Source organism: Vombatus ursinus, unplaced genomic scaffold, assembly GCF_900497805.2.
Source record: "Vombatus ursinus unplaced genomic scaffold, bare-nosed wombat genome assembly UNPS02014812.1, whole genome shotgun sequence".
NCBI lineage: Eukaryota > Metazoa > Chordata > Mammalia > Diprotodontia > Vombatidae > Vombatus > Vombatus ursinus.
Window position 1 is genome coordinate 75301233 of NW_020954590.1, and position 8556 is coordinate 75309788.

The following is an 8556-nucleotide window of genomic DNA, read 5'->3' on the forward strand; positions in this document are numbered from 1 at the left end:
AGAGAGAGAGAGAGAGAGAGAGAGAGAGAGAGAGAGAGAGAGAAGGAGAGATAAGAAAGCAGGGATAAATGTGGAATAAGAATTCTCATGGAGAATCAAACAGACAGATATGCAGGTAGGGTAAATAGATATTTATGCAGATTTATGTAGATATAAGGTATGGAAATAGGAAGAGTCAATAATGACAATGAGGCTTTGAAAATGGGATGCTGAGTGACTGGTACTACCACTGACAGAAATATTGACATTACAAGGAGAAACAAGTTTTAGGTAAAGACAATAAGCTTAATTTTGGACCTGAGTTTGAAGCGCTGGTGTGAAACTGAAGTGGAGATGCTGCTTTGGGGCTCAGAAGAGAGGTCAAGACTGGGAATATAGATTTGGGAGTTATTTGTGCTGAGGTGATGTTTAAAGTCATGAGGGTCAATGAAACTGCCATGCAAGGGAACAGAGAGAGCACGGAGCGTCACAAATAATAAGAAAGTTCTCTTCTTTTGTCTGAGAATGAAGAAAGTCTGCTTAAGATTTGAAGTCTGTTTGATGAATAGATAGAATCAGAGAAAGGAATTACAGGAATAGGCCTTCTCAAGTGGGCTCACCTCTGCTATTCAGGGCTTCTTCTACCCCATCCAATGCTGCGGATAAACTTTCCTCCCTTCAAACTCCTCTTTTCCTTTTTTAAAGTCAATTCTTATGGTTATTTTTTATCACATAAATTTCCCCTTCTATCTTCTTTCCAATTTAACAACACATTCTCCTCATCCTCCCCCCTCCCCACCCCTTTCCTAATTACTTGGAAGCAATGTGATACAGTGGGAAGAACATAGAACTCTGAGTCAAGAGAAACTTGGGTTCAAATTCTAGCTCTGACACTGACTGAGTGACTCTTTTAAGTCACTTGACCTATCTGAGTCTCAGCTTTCTTATCCATAAAATGACTACTATAATATTGGCAGTAATACCTTCACAGGGCTATTATAAGGAGTCTCTCTCTCTCTCTCTCTCTTTATATATATGCACATACATATATATTCAAATACTTAAATAGAAAAGAAGCTAGGTGAAGTTCATAGGATCATAGGTGTAGAGGTTAAAGGGAACTTAGAGGTCATATAGTCTAATCTCCTTATTTTACAGATGATGAAACTGGAACACAGAGGTAGAGAGGCCCTACTTCTAGGCAGTGGGTAGAGCGCTGGATCTGGAGTGAGGAAGACCTGAGTTAAATATGGCCCCGTCAGTTTTGTGTGACTCTGGGCAAGTCAGTCACATGTTGCCTGCCTTGGTTTCCTCATCAATAAAGTGGGGATAATAAGAGCACCTACCTCTCAGGGTTGTTATGAGGATTAAATGAGATTACATATATACAATGCCTTGCAAGCATGAAAACATTATGTAAACATTGGGGAAAAAAAAAATATGGACTCCAGGCATTCTTCTTTTGCTTGACTTTTCATGTGTGGATTGTCAGGTCTAATGAATGCCACATAAATACCACATAAATATTAGCTGCTATTATTGTTTTTAACAAAAGATCCCCAATGTTTTAGGAAGATAATCTTTATTACATTTAAATAGCACCTTGCAATTTTCCCCCTGAGAAGAACCTTGGTATCCATTATTTCATTGAATCTTTACATCAAAACTGTGAGTTAGTCAGGGTAGGCATTCCCATTTTTCCAGATGAACAAATGGAAACTCCAAAGGGTTAAATGACACTTAATTTCTGTATCTTTCCCCAGTGATTCCTGATTCTCTTTGACAAATCATTAGGAAATTCTGTATATTTCCCCTTGTTGCAGCGAATTATTTTCCTAAAAGGAGGGAGAGATTGGGGATTGATGAAATATGTGGGGAGCACAAAAGCTTTAAGAAGCAAGTCAGGAAGGTAGGGAGCCAGATCCCGCCCTTTCCTCCTTTTTCTCTTCTTTTGGGGACATTCTAAAGTGTGGTGCCATAAAAGATCACAGGATTTGTAATGAGGGGACCTGGGTTCAAATCCTGCTTTAGTCATTCACTACCTGTATGACTTTGGGCACCTGAATTAGGGCCTCAGTTTCATCATCTGTAAAATAAGGGCATTGGATAACGTAACCTTTAAAGTCTCTTCCAGCTCTAAGCCTGTTATCCAATAAACTTCATAAAAGACCAATTCACAGCACTTGTAGATCTATAGAAATCCTCTTACAAATTAAAAAAACATGTGTGTATGAGAGAGTGATTTGAACTTTGTTTGTTGATATGTATTCATGTGTGGGGAGTATATAAACATTCTATATAAAAATTACAAAGAAAATCTAGTGATCACTAAATCCTTGGTGTGATTAGAGTTAGTGTGGATAGGAGAAAAGGTTTTGATCTTTTTGGAGAGATAGGAGACACATCTCTTATTCAGCACAGGCTGAATAGGGGAGGGCTGGATAGAGGCCATTTGAAATTCTACATGCCAGAGAGATTTACTAATTGCACACTCCAAGGCAAACTTAAGTTAACCCCCTAAACAGCAGAGCCCATAAGGAGAGGTATTACAATTACACACACACACACACACACACACACACACACACACACACACACCCATACACACACCATAGATCTAAGGAGGGTAAAAAGCTTTTGAGGCAAATGTGAGCTTTATCAGGTAGGACCAATTTTCTGAGGAGAGTTTGTATTCTACAGAGTTAGTGCTGTCCCTCATACCTCTTACAGGTGGGTCACCTATGCCTGGGCACCCTCTTCCTTTCCCTTCCTTAGCAACTTTTACCAAAAAAAGTGTAGGAAGATTTTAGTTTGTGATCAACAGTGTCACCACCATGACCATCCCACCCTTCCCACCCTGTGCTAAGGTTTCCAAAAATGGCTGGCATCCAAAGACAACTTGACTTTGGTAAATTTCTTTTCTTTTGCCAATGGAATAGTAGTTTGCCAAGAATGTAGTTTCCTTCCCTCACCACTCCACTCCAGTATGCCATTTCCCAATAATTAAAGTGTTACCTACCACTTTCTCTGTTCTGATCATCAATTTCTTTATCCACAAAATGAGGAATTAAAATAGAAACTGTCTCCTGGTACATTCAGAGAAGAGTTAGTGACCTCTAATGTCTCTTACATTTCTAAAAAAATATCTTTGTGATTCTAGGTTCAATTCTCAAGACAGTTTGGGGTGGAGATGCTTTGATGTGGGAGTTTATATAAATGATAGCTGCCAAGGGTGGACCTCATTTTATAACACTGATGTCATGGTCTACTGGCAGATAACATGACCTCAGGAGATACCTTCCTGTCTGGTCCCTGGGATCTAGGAATAAAATGGTATCTTTCCATGGTTTCAGTCTTTGTTAGTGCTCATTAAAAGTTTAAAGTCATTTTACAGTGAATTGATTTCACACTGGCATTCCTTCACTCTTGTTATCATTGTCACATTAGTGGTGACTGCATGGGACGTTTAGAAGAGGATTTAATTTTTGCTGGTACATCCCAGCAGGGAGACCAGCTTAGTTCTTCTTCCATTGTAATTCTGGGAGTAAACAGTTGCCTCATTTGCCTTTCTCTCTTTTTCTTCCTTTATCTAGCCTTCCTCAACTCTTTCTTCTTTTATATAACACTAACTGAATTTTCTACAACAGTACTGAAAAGAAAGTATATATATTTTTGAAAAGTATACTTTTAATGGAATTCTGCAAAAGTAACATCCTATGTCAGATAATTTGTCTCAATGTCATTTTTCATACAATATGAATCTTTTGTCTGACCTCTAGAGGTCTGACACTTTCTTATCATACAATAGAGAGAGGAGGGATGTATGGGGTGTTCAAGGAGGACTAGCACATCTGGTATGAAGGCTGCTCACCTGCTTTTGGTGTTACCTTTCACCCACTTCTCACTTGGGGCTCCAAGAAGCTGCAGTATGAACAATGGCCACACCCCAGCAACACTGTCTTGGCAGACGGGATAAACCAGGCTGAGGTAAAGATCTCAAACCCATTGGTGAGTTGGGGGATATCTACCCCAAGCATGTGAACACTTCTCCCAAACCATTTGTTCCAATGGCCATGGTGCTGTGGGACGTTTAGAGCCTGGCCAGACATCGAACATGCCAAGGTCATCCACTATATCCCAGGCCATTGCCAGTCATCCTGACTTTGTGTTGCCACTAGACTTGGTGACTCTGGAAGAGAGAGTGAGGCTGAAGACTTAGCAACTCTGCCTCACTTAAAACCAATTCATGCTAAGTCAAGAAGCTACCCCATGATGTTTTGAAAACAAAAGATGAACAACAACAACAGAAGGAGGATGAATGAAAAAGCTTTTATTAAGTATATGTTATGGGCAAAGCACTATGCTAAGTGCTGGGGATAAAACAGTAGAGCAAGAAGGTCCCTGTTGTTGATGAGTTCATGCTCTAATGGGAGAGAAACACATACAAGATGTTTCAGCTGCAAGTTTGCCACACCACATGGTGCTGATATTTTCTGGATATCCACTTCTCCTTGCACATAGTTCTCTGTCCTGCCATTCCCATGGCTTGTGGTCTTTGCCTCCCTTTCTACCTACCAAAAAAAGTCTACAGTAGGACCACTCTCCTTCAGTCAATCAATTAGCATTTAGTAAGCACTTACCATGTTCTATAACCTAGGTTTTGAGTAAACAAATAATAATAACCAACATTTACATAGTGCTTTGAAGTTTGCAAAGCCCTTTATATACGTTATCTCATTTGATCCTCACAAAAACCTTGTGAAGTGGATGCTGTTATTATACCTATTTTACAGATGAGGAAACTGAGGCCGAGAGAGTTGAAGTGACTTGTCCAGGGTCACACACCTAGTAAGTGTCTAAGGCAGGATTTAAATGCTTCAAGTCCAGCACTCTATCGACTGTGCCAATTAACTGCCTCTGCAATAAATGAAGCAATCTCTACTCACAAGGAGGCAAGGGGAGAGACAAGTACTCTTGCACATATACATACTGTGTGCACGATAATATGCAAATATTACTGCATACAGAATTAACATAAAAAGAATAAAGACAAAGTAGTTTTGTGCATAGCAATTAAAGGGGAGAACACTAGCAGATGAGGGACATTGGGAAAGGCTTTGGGTACGAGATGGTGCCTGACCTGCATCTTAAAGGAAATGAGGGATTCTCTTATGAGGCAGAGGTGAGGAGGGAGTGTATCTCAGGTATGGAGGATGATATGACATTGGATATGGGGGATAAAGAAGAGTGAGGGGTTGAGGATTACTCCAACATTATAAACCTGGGAGATTAGAAGACTGGTGGTAAGAAGTTTAGAAGCAGAGTATGTTGGGGGAAGAAGAAAGAAAACGAGATCTATTTTTGGACATATTGAGTCAGAGATGTCTTTGGAACATCCGATTTAAAATGTCCAACAGTCAATTGGTGACACTACTAATTGATGATATTAGTAGTGGGGACCAGGTCACTACCCTAAGGGCACCATTTATGGTTTCCTGTCCAGGGATCTACTTTCACCCATTGCCTTCCCAATCCACCTCCATCTCCTCTGAAGGGGACTCATGACCTGTGTGGATTCTCCATGGCCATTCCTTAACTCATGTGAATTTTCCTTGGGTGTCAGAATTTCTGCTTGTGTCTCTATAGCAGTATATTCTCTCTCACAATCAACATCAAATGCTGTGGTTTATTGATGCCCATTTCTGAATGATGGGAGAATGAGAAAGGAATAAATTTCATTGAAAAGAAAGGTTCTTAACTTGAAGCAGATGAAATTATCTTTTAAAATATTTTGATAACCATTTTAATATGATTCATATGCATTTGAAAACATTATCCTGAGAAACGGTTCATAATGTGGCTACACCAGACTGCCAAAGGGGTCTATGACACAGAAAAGTTAAAAAAAACCCTGATCTATAAAGACTTTCAAATTCTAAGGAATGGGGGAAACACCCCACAAAATAACAAAGTAACTTACATTTGGCTAAAAAAACTTAGAATTTAAACCTGAAAGAAAGCTTCAAGATTGTCTGGTTCAACCCCTTCATTTTGAAAAGGAAGAAACTAAATCCTAGAACAGTAACATGACTTGCTTGAAATCTCACCCAAAGGTAGACAGTAGGAGCATCTGGATTAGAACCTAGGTTCTTTTACTCCATATCTCATGGTCTCCCACTTTATACTATACTGCTTCTCAGCGGATCCTATACCTTCTTTGAATTAAAAAGATACATATATTTATTTACATAACAGTCAGAGAAAAGAATAACTGCTTTGGTTTTAATTTTGGAGCTTGGATGGGTGGGTGGCAGGAAGGGAAGAGGAATCACTGCATCAGATAAAAATATTCTCTGCATAGTACTCTGAAAACCATACTTTTGGTTCATGAGTTCATTTGAGCCAGCAGGTGGAGCCCTTGAGGCAGGTTATTTCTTAGTCTTCATCAAGAGTTACTCTCCTATTAAGCCTTTTGAGAAAGTTGGCTTCTGTTTTTCGTGTCCAGCACTGGAGAAACATAGAAATAGATGGCATTTATGTGATTGCTGTTTTGCTATTTTTGTAAGGAAAGTTCTGTGCTTAACTCCTGGTTGTTAAATATTTTAAAAAAGCAATGCTTTAGATTACATGAAGACACATGCTTATTAGATTTACTGAGGACATAAAAATGAAGGATGTGTAATGTATCAGGTGACAGAATCAAGACTCAAAAGCACCCCCAGCAGCCTGGGATGCTAGGCTGACACCAAAAAGGTAAAACTGGCAGGGCCAAATGTCAGTTCTGCATTTAGTTTATAAAATCAGCTACTGGAGAATAAGGGAGACTTGACTTGAAAGCAATTCTTGTGAAAGAAAATTCTCATCAGTCAAATGGTGAACTAGTCCAGAGATGGAGGATTCGAAGATTCCTCAGGTCAGGATGGCTCGAGTTCAAATCCAGCCTCAGAGGCTTACTAGCTGTGTCACCTTGGGCAACTCACTTAACTTCTGTTTGCCTCAGTTTTCTCATCTGTAAAATGGTGATAATAATAGCACATATCTTCCAGGGTTGCTGTGAGGATCAAATGAGATAATAATTATAAAGTGCTTAGCACAGTGCTGTATAAATCTTATCTATTATTATTATTTTCAGAATAATGCTTTTAAATGCATAAAAGAAAATACATAGGATTATAAAGGAAACCAATTATATTGAAGTTCAGTTACCAAAATATAAACAAACAAACAAGTTCTTGGACCATAGGTTAAGAATTCCTGCTTTATACTATCTCACTTGGTAATCTCATAAGCTCTCACGGGCTCAATTATCATTTCTGTGTAAATGATTCTCAGGTCTATTTGTCCAACGTAATCTCACTCCTGAACTCCAGTCCTTTGGGCATCACCTTTTAGACATCTTGAATTGGATGTCTCCTGGGCATTACAAGCTTAACATGTGCAAAATAGGACTCATTCTTCCTTGCCCCAAACCTTTCCCTCTTCCAAACTTCTTTATTACTTTTGAGTGTACCACCATCTAACCCTGTCACTCAGGCTTGTAACTTTGGTATCATTCTCAGTTCTTCACCCTCATTCACCCCACATAGACAATCTGTTAACAAATCTTGTCTTTTCTACCTTTGCACTATTTCTCACCTATATCCCCTTCTCTATACCCACACAACCACCACTTTGGTTCAGGCATGCATCACCTCTCACTTGGACAATTGCAACATCCTTTTTCCTGTTCTTCTTGCCTTAAGTCTCTTCCTATCCAGTCCATTCTCCACTCAGCGGCCAAAGTGATTTTCCTAAGATGTGGGTATAGGAAACCTGTCCGTGTAATTCCCCTACCCCAACAATTCTTTACTACTTCCTGCATCAATCAGTCAGTAAACAAGCATTTGTTGTGTTAGGCACTGTGCTAAGTACATCAAATAAAATACTCTGGCATGTAAAGTCCTTCACAATCTAGCTCCTTCTTTCCTCTCTAGTTTTAAATGTTGCTTCTCTCTATGTATTCTATGATCCAACTACCTTGGCTTCCTTGCACACAACTTTCCATTTCCCATATCCACGCATTGCTTCCACTGTCCCCTGTGCCTGGAATGCTCTTCTTTCTCACCTTAGTCTCCCTGACTTCCTTCAGGAACCCAGCTTGTATCTCACCTTCAGTAGGAGACTTTTATTGTTCCTCCCAGCTGCTAGTATCTTCCCCTCTGAGATAACTTTCCATCTACTATGTATCTTGTATGCACCTATTTGTTTACATATTGTCTCCACCACTAGAATGTGGACTCCTTGGAGTCAAGGACAATATTTGCCTATCTTTGTACTCCAGGGCTTAGTACTGTGCCTGGAACATAGTAAGATCTTTAAAAAATGCTTATTGATTGAAACAGATCAGTAACAGCAATATTGCTTTAAGAATAACTTTGAGCAAATAAGTTATTTTGTCTATTACAAATACCCAAATTAACTATAAAGGACATATGAAGAAAGATACTGTCTGCATCCAGAGAAAGAGTTGATAAATAGAAGTATGTATAGAATAATTTTACAAAAATATACCTATTTGTGTTTAGTGGTAGCCATCTC